The sequence below is a fragment of the Gavialis gangeticus genome, unplaced genomic scaffold (assembly GCF_001723915.1).
Source record: "Gavialis gangeticus isolate Ggan-Ray unplaced genomic scaffold, GavGan_comp1, whole genome shotgun sequence".
Lineage (NCBI taxonomy): Eukaryota > Metazoa > Chordata > Crocodylia > Gavialidae > Gavialis > Gavialis gangeticus.
Window position 1 is genome coordinate 33,591,980 of NW_017728997.1, and position 6,803 is coordinate 33,598,782.

The window sequence follows — 6,803 nt, forward strand, 5'->3', positions numbered from 1 at the left end:
TTCAGTTGTGTCATGAACTATCAAATACAGTTCTGTGCTGAAGGTGGCTACATAAAGATGACATCTTATTACTTAACTCACCTGCTGCTCCTTAAAAACCCCAAATAAGTTGCACTTTTTGATAGCAATAGGTTTCCACTGGTATTACTAAAAGGCAGATCCAGGCCAATCAAAGAGGTAATAACAACCCTGACTTAGCCTGAAAAACCTTTATTATTAGTGATGATGCACAAGAAAGAAACAATTTGTCGCTAAGATTGTAACATGCATTTCCAAGGTTATCAGTAAAAGAATCAAGGTCATACAGGACGCATCTACATGAGATTTCATAGATTTCATAGACATTAGGGCTGGAAGGGACCTCAGAAGATCATCGAGTCCAGCCCCCTGCCCAAAGGGCAGGAAGTCAGCTGGGGTCATAGGATCCCAGCAGCTGGGGTCATAGGATCCCAGCAGCTGGGGTCATAGGATCCTTCATAAGGTCATAAGATGCTTGTGACTACTGCATAGTAGTGTCCCGTGGCTTGAAGTGTGATGCAGTGCTACTGTGCTGTAGGAATACATTACACTGGGAATAAATTAAAAACAAATCTGACCCTCTACACTACCACATTACAGTAACTTTCAAAGCAGAAGTGCACTTATACAGCAGTTAATACTTAGGAAGCAATAAGATGAAAAGACACTAGAGAAGAGCAACTAATTGCTATTAAAGGGCTCAAAAAGTCTTAATTTTTGTTTCATGGTGCATATTAAATAATTATCAATAAACTATTCAAGCACTTGTGTTGTCCGTTGGATTCTTTTTTAAGTCCTGTTCTATTTGGCTAAGTACAGACAGTCAAAAAGTTGGAGGCTTAATCAATTCAATCTTTGCAGGTTAGTCTAAACTGCACAGACTGAACCAATAAGCAAATGAACAGACATTTACTTTGGATTCTGGAAATGAAGCTACATGCCTGCAGTGGCCCAGGCCAGAAGCCAGGCAGCATTAGAACATGGTTCTCTGCTCATCTGGAGCAGACAGCTTGGACCAAATCTAGCCCACTCACCTGGTGAGGGGTGGGGGTTGCGGGGAAGGTGCAAAACATCCTGGGATATTGGGGGGCTGTGTGTTAATTTAAATCTGGAAGGGAACCGGGACAGAAGTTCAATAAACCAATTTAACCTAAATCAGTTAAGTCTGATACTACATCCTTCCAAGTTTATCTTAAACAAATTTTGGCCAATTTGAAAGTGGTTTCTGTGCACTAAACCTCTGTTGTATTACACATTTGAACCGGTTTTTGATCACTTATACCAGTTGATGTGTATTTTCTGTCCTCATTAGGTCCAGGCTGTATAAAGAGACTTTCTATCCTGCAGCATCAAAACAGCAAGGACAGTTAATCAGGAAATAGTGGTTTGGATCCATTAAGCTTGAGAACATTCACAGTTTGACATTCCTACAGAGCTCTGCAGTGTTTATCTTCTCATGGCTTGGCATGCCACGTCATTTTCTTTTACCAGTATTCATCTCCCAATCACTACTGAACTAGTTCCACAATGTGAATTAATTGCTTTTTCTGCAGAACATGTTGCAACAATGAGTAATGAAAATTAAACCGGGAGCAAAGGACAATTATCTGAGGTAGCAGAAAGAGACTAGAACAGAGCATATGACAAACTGCCAAATCCACGGAGCCAGAGAACCTAGTATTTTAGTATTAAAGTGCCTGCAGGTGAAGCAGGTTCTTTGCCAAAAAGGAAACAAAGCCACTGTCTTCCTGCATTTTCCTACCACTGATTCAAGGCTCTGTGGACTTATTTCACCGCATGGTGGTTGACTTGATTAAATTCTACAGAGGTTTTAGCTAATGCTTTTTTTTAACATTTGATATTAAGGAATTGGCTCCAAATAGTAATCATTCTTTGCTTAAACTACTGTTTACTTTTAAGGGTTTTTTTAGGCTGTGATTGTGTCTGGCACACAAAGTGTTCTGCTAACATTCTTCAAATACGAGAAGTATATGCACTATTGTGAGTTCTAACCACAAGAGGCTTAGCTTTCATTAAAGCCAAGTTTACTCTAAAAATTACTAACTTTTGTAGAGTGTAGAGATGCAAAACAGAGGATGTAGCACACAGAAGAAATTGGTGGAAACAGAATGTCCACATCCAATTTTCCAATTGTTTATTACAAAAATCTAATAATGGGAGGGACTCCCTGAGCATTATACTCTGTATAAAATAATATATTTGAAGGACCTGAATTATGGCTGAATTCAGCTCTGCAAAAATCCAAACCACTAATTGCATTTGGCCTCCCTGAGATGTAGGTGCAAGAGAACAGAGAGCAATTTCTCCACAGAAAATCTTTTACTTCTGGTCCTGCTTTATTTTGGTTTCAAATGACAGACACTACTAATTTGGTGGAGGAGTGACCCTTAGACCCTGTTTCTTCTCCCCAGGGGAGCTCCAATCAGTCAGATTTCTCTCTACCTCCTTTGCTACCAATGTATTTCAACTGGTTTCCCTAAATTTTTCTGCTAATTCCCATTTCCTTCATAATCACAGGCTTTTATGTGACTTGCTGGCCAAGCGATTTTCAGGGGAGCTATAATTGCTGTAGGTCTTAAACATTAACCCTGCCAGGTGTCACTGCATGGACTGCTTATTCATTTGATTAATGATACCAGAGAAAAAAAATTGTTTTTTAATTGGCTGTCATGTTTTTCTTCTTGTTTTTTTTTCCCCTTAGGCTCGAGTGCTTCTGAAATACTCAGATGGTCTTAAGCAGATTTTTCTAGGATAAAACCACCTGAAGTGGCAAGTTAACAATATGAGAAAATCTGAGTTAACTAAAAATAGTACAGACAACTCATGAAACAACTATTTTAACATCTTTATGTGCCTGTCTGCTTTCAACACATGGCCAATCAAGTAACAAGCCCAATTAGATTCTTTATTTATTTCTTATAGTATAATGGTACCTTTCAGTTCCAATTGAGATCATAGCTTCACTGAACTAGACACTGTACAGCTATAGTCTGAGATGGTCTCTGCCCAGAAGAGCCTACATGCTAAACAGAAAAGATCCCTGGATAGACTGAAATACACTCAAGTTGACAAAAGTCACCACAGAGGATGGAAAAGAAATATTAGTGGAGTATCAGGTCCTAAGACCAAAAGGCAATTGCAACAGATGAGAAAGAAGAAAGAAGATAAGGGGGTACAATAGAGCAAGAGAAAACTCCTTGGTTGGAATATGAGGATTTGCATTGACTATGTACCTGTGTACACAGTTATCAGCTTGCCCCAATGTTTGCTGGGTTGAGGCCTTATAAAGTAGACCTTCCTGAAGAGCTATGAGACATCCAAGGTCTGTAATCCTACTATTCTGTTTACCATATATATGGACTCAACTTCCTAATCAGTGTTCATGCAAAGGTATTTTATTTTAATAAACTATCATAAAATTGCATTCTTTTAGAAACAGTGGGCATGTCTACATGACATGCTTAATACATAATAACACTGTACAGTAGCTTGCCGGGCAAAAACCGTGATAATATGCTACTGTAGTATTAGGCTACTGCTCAGTAACCATCACTAAAAAACCATGCAACAGTGCTACTGCACTGTAACTTGTAGTTACTGTGCATTTAGTTAGTACTTCATTAATCAACTGCTGAACTAAATGCGCAGTAACTACTGTACATTAATGAACGTGTAGACATGTCCAGTTAGAATTAAATTATCCCCTCCATTATTAAATAACTATAAGACCCTTGCTGAAACCATCAAAAGCAAGCAAAATAGAGAGTTAAAGCAAGCGTATCATTCTTAATCTGCTGTTGGGACTACTTATTAAATTATAATTCCTCTCAGAATTTACTTAGGAGTTGCATTTAATCTATCACATCAAGCTGATGCAGAAAAAACCTAAAAAGTCAATGCTTTGCTAAAATAAAAACAATATTTTAAGTGTGTTAAAGGTTAGAATTCTGTTAAAACATATTGTTCCAGTTTAGTTGTTTACCAGTGGCTGTACACAGAAGTAACTATTGGAATACAGTACCTTCAGAAAGCAATATCCAAAGCAGACAAAGCTGAATTAAATCACTATAACCTGTAACAACAATTCAGCAGCTTAAACTTTGAACAAAATTGTCATGACAGTTAACTAAGGGCCTGGTTAGTGGACTTATATGATAATAAAGTTCTAATTCATTTCCAACACCACATGCAGTATTGCCAATCACAGCATTTTGAAATCATGAGTCAGGCCTCACGAAATGATGGTACTAGCTTAAAAATCAGAAGACTGAAAAATAATATGCTTTGAATTCTTTGATACCATCTAGTAGTAAGGCTTAAGGGTTTATGTTTTCAAAACTTTCCCCAAGTTTCCTGAGTTTTGAGTAATTGATTTCTCAAATTTTATACTAAGAACATTTTCAACTGTTTCCCTTTCTACAAAGTAAAAGTGGGAAAGCATACGATCAGGCTACCCTTATCAAGGGGATGTAAATGTCAGGCATCCAAAGAGCATCTGCTAAGGCTGTTTCTCCAGAATTTCAGTTGTTTTAACACAGTAAAGACACCTTAAATATCTAAAGAGCTTTAAAGGTCTTAAGAACTTAAAGTGATAACTCACTTAGCTTGAAAAACTCTTTTGACACGTCACTTGTCCATTAAACTTCTTTGAAATGTTAAGGCCTGTTGGTTGTAGCTGTGTTGCTCTAAGGACATAGGCGGACAAGGATATCTTTTATTAGACCAATCAAAACGGTTGGAAAAATTCTTCGTTGCAAGTTTTTGGGTACAAACACCCTTCTTCAGGCAGAGGGAGTCTGGAGTTGTTTTGTGCTCTTCCTGGATGGGACAGAATAAGAGCACAAATGGACATAAATGGAGACACAATTCCTTATGCAAATTGCTGCCTTAAGTCTTAAGTTATGATAGCATATAACTGTCCATATATATAACTGAATTGTATCAGGTGTTTTTCAAAACATTGTATAGGAACTTTAAAAATTTGAGGCATTGAGATATAAGCAGTTGTGGCCTCAAAGCTAACGTGGTTCTATACATGTTCAATATTTTAAATGGCTTCAGGATGCTCTAAAATATAGGTTTGAAATTTTTCTTAAACTTTCCAAAATACTTTCCTTTCTTGCACTGAAACTTATCCTGGTAAATCCTTTCCACCAACAAAATTTGTATGAGAACACTTTGATCAGCTGAAAGAAGATGGTTGGAATGGAAGCTGGAATTCAACTTTTTAACTGTAGCAATAACTACAAGCAAGCATTATAAGAAGTGTTTGTTTAAGATACAGTCATTATAAACTGTCCAAATATTTAGTTAGCCAAACCTCTGATCAACTAAAACAAAACTGTACTAAACTGTTATAGGGGAATGCAAAGCTGGCACTGGCATGCAAGAAGGGACAGAGGTAGTGCGAGACACACCAAACCACAAAAAGTGATCTCATGTCTTTAAACTGTCCAAAGAATCATAATAATAAAGTTCTAGATGAGTGTTGAGGGGACATATGCCATTTCAATGAAAAAAGTAATAATTTTAGATGACATTTTGAAACATTCCATGGAAATGCATTTGAAATGTAATATGGGGACTCCAATAAAGAATATGCTTTTAATACATTGCAGATTATATGTGATCATCAGTTTAAGACTTCCCCTCAACAAGCAAGATAATTCAAGTAGACATTCAGTCTGTTCATACAGTTTGTATTGCCATCCTTTCAAATGCAAACTCTGATGTTTCTTTAGAGATGGAGAAACAGAGAAGGAGTATGGTTTTAATTTTTCAAACTCTTTTGCAAATAAGCTTAAACATTTTACAGTTAAAAGGACAGAATTTACATTTGCTGTGTCTGGTCAGTTTTAAAATTGTATCTGTTATGAATCATGTTCACTTTTAAAGTTCATTTAACTTGGCTTATGGTTTACTTTTAAAAAAAATGTTATGCATCATTTGGAGCTGTGCTCCCAGCCACTATTAGTAATAATAAAGGCGTGCAGGTTCCATCTGATGGCCTTTGTGTAAACTTAGATTTCCATAGGAAAACGCAAACAGGATCTGCATAGCCAGTAATAAATCCCACAGGCTCCTGCTATTATATACGCCAGTGGTCTCCAAAGTGGGATGCACGCACCCCAGGGGGTGTGCAAGACGATCCATTGGGGTGTGGGAAGAAAATATTAGAACTTCTATTTATATTTATATAAATATACATATATTGGGGGTGTGTGCTTAAAAATTTTTTACTGATGGGGGTGCACGATCAAAAAAGTTTGGAGACCACTGATATACGCCACAAATCTTAATCAAAGTACAACCATTATAAAATTTCTTGCAGCCTTAATGAGATGTCCATGTAGAATGTAGTACGGAAAAAATGTTAACCTGGTATTTGTTTTTTTATTTTAAATACTAAAGGGTAACACAACTGCCATTTATACTTCTGAGATGAAGTCATCAGGTGACTAGTGGGACTTAAGGACTCTCTGCACTTCTGGCACTGAGCCTTTTTATTACTTTTCTAACTCTTTAGCTATGAATCAATTTTGTTACCTACAGTGGCCAGACACGAGTGATTTTTTTTAGATTAAAATATTATTAGCCTTTAACAAAAATGGAATATACCTAGTCTATCAAATGAAGAGAAGTATGTAACAGTTATTTCAACAGGTTGAGAGATCTGCAGGAGGGTTTCCAAAGGTACTATGGCAGGACACAGTACTGGGCAGTTTGCATTAGGGGCTATAGGCTTTACAGGCGGGATAGAGAAG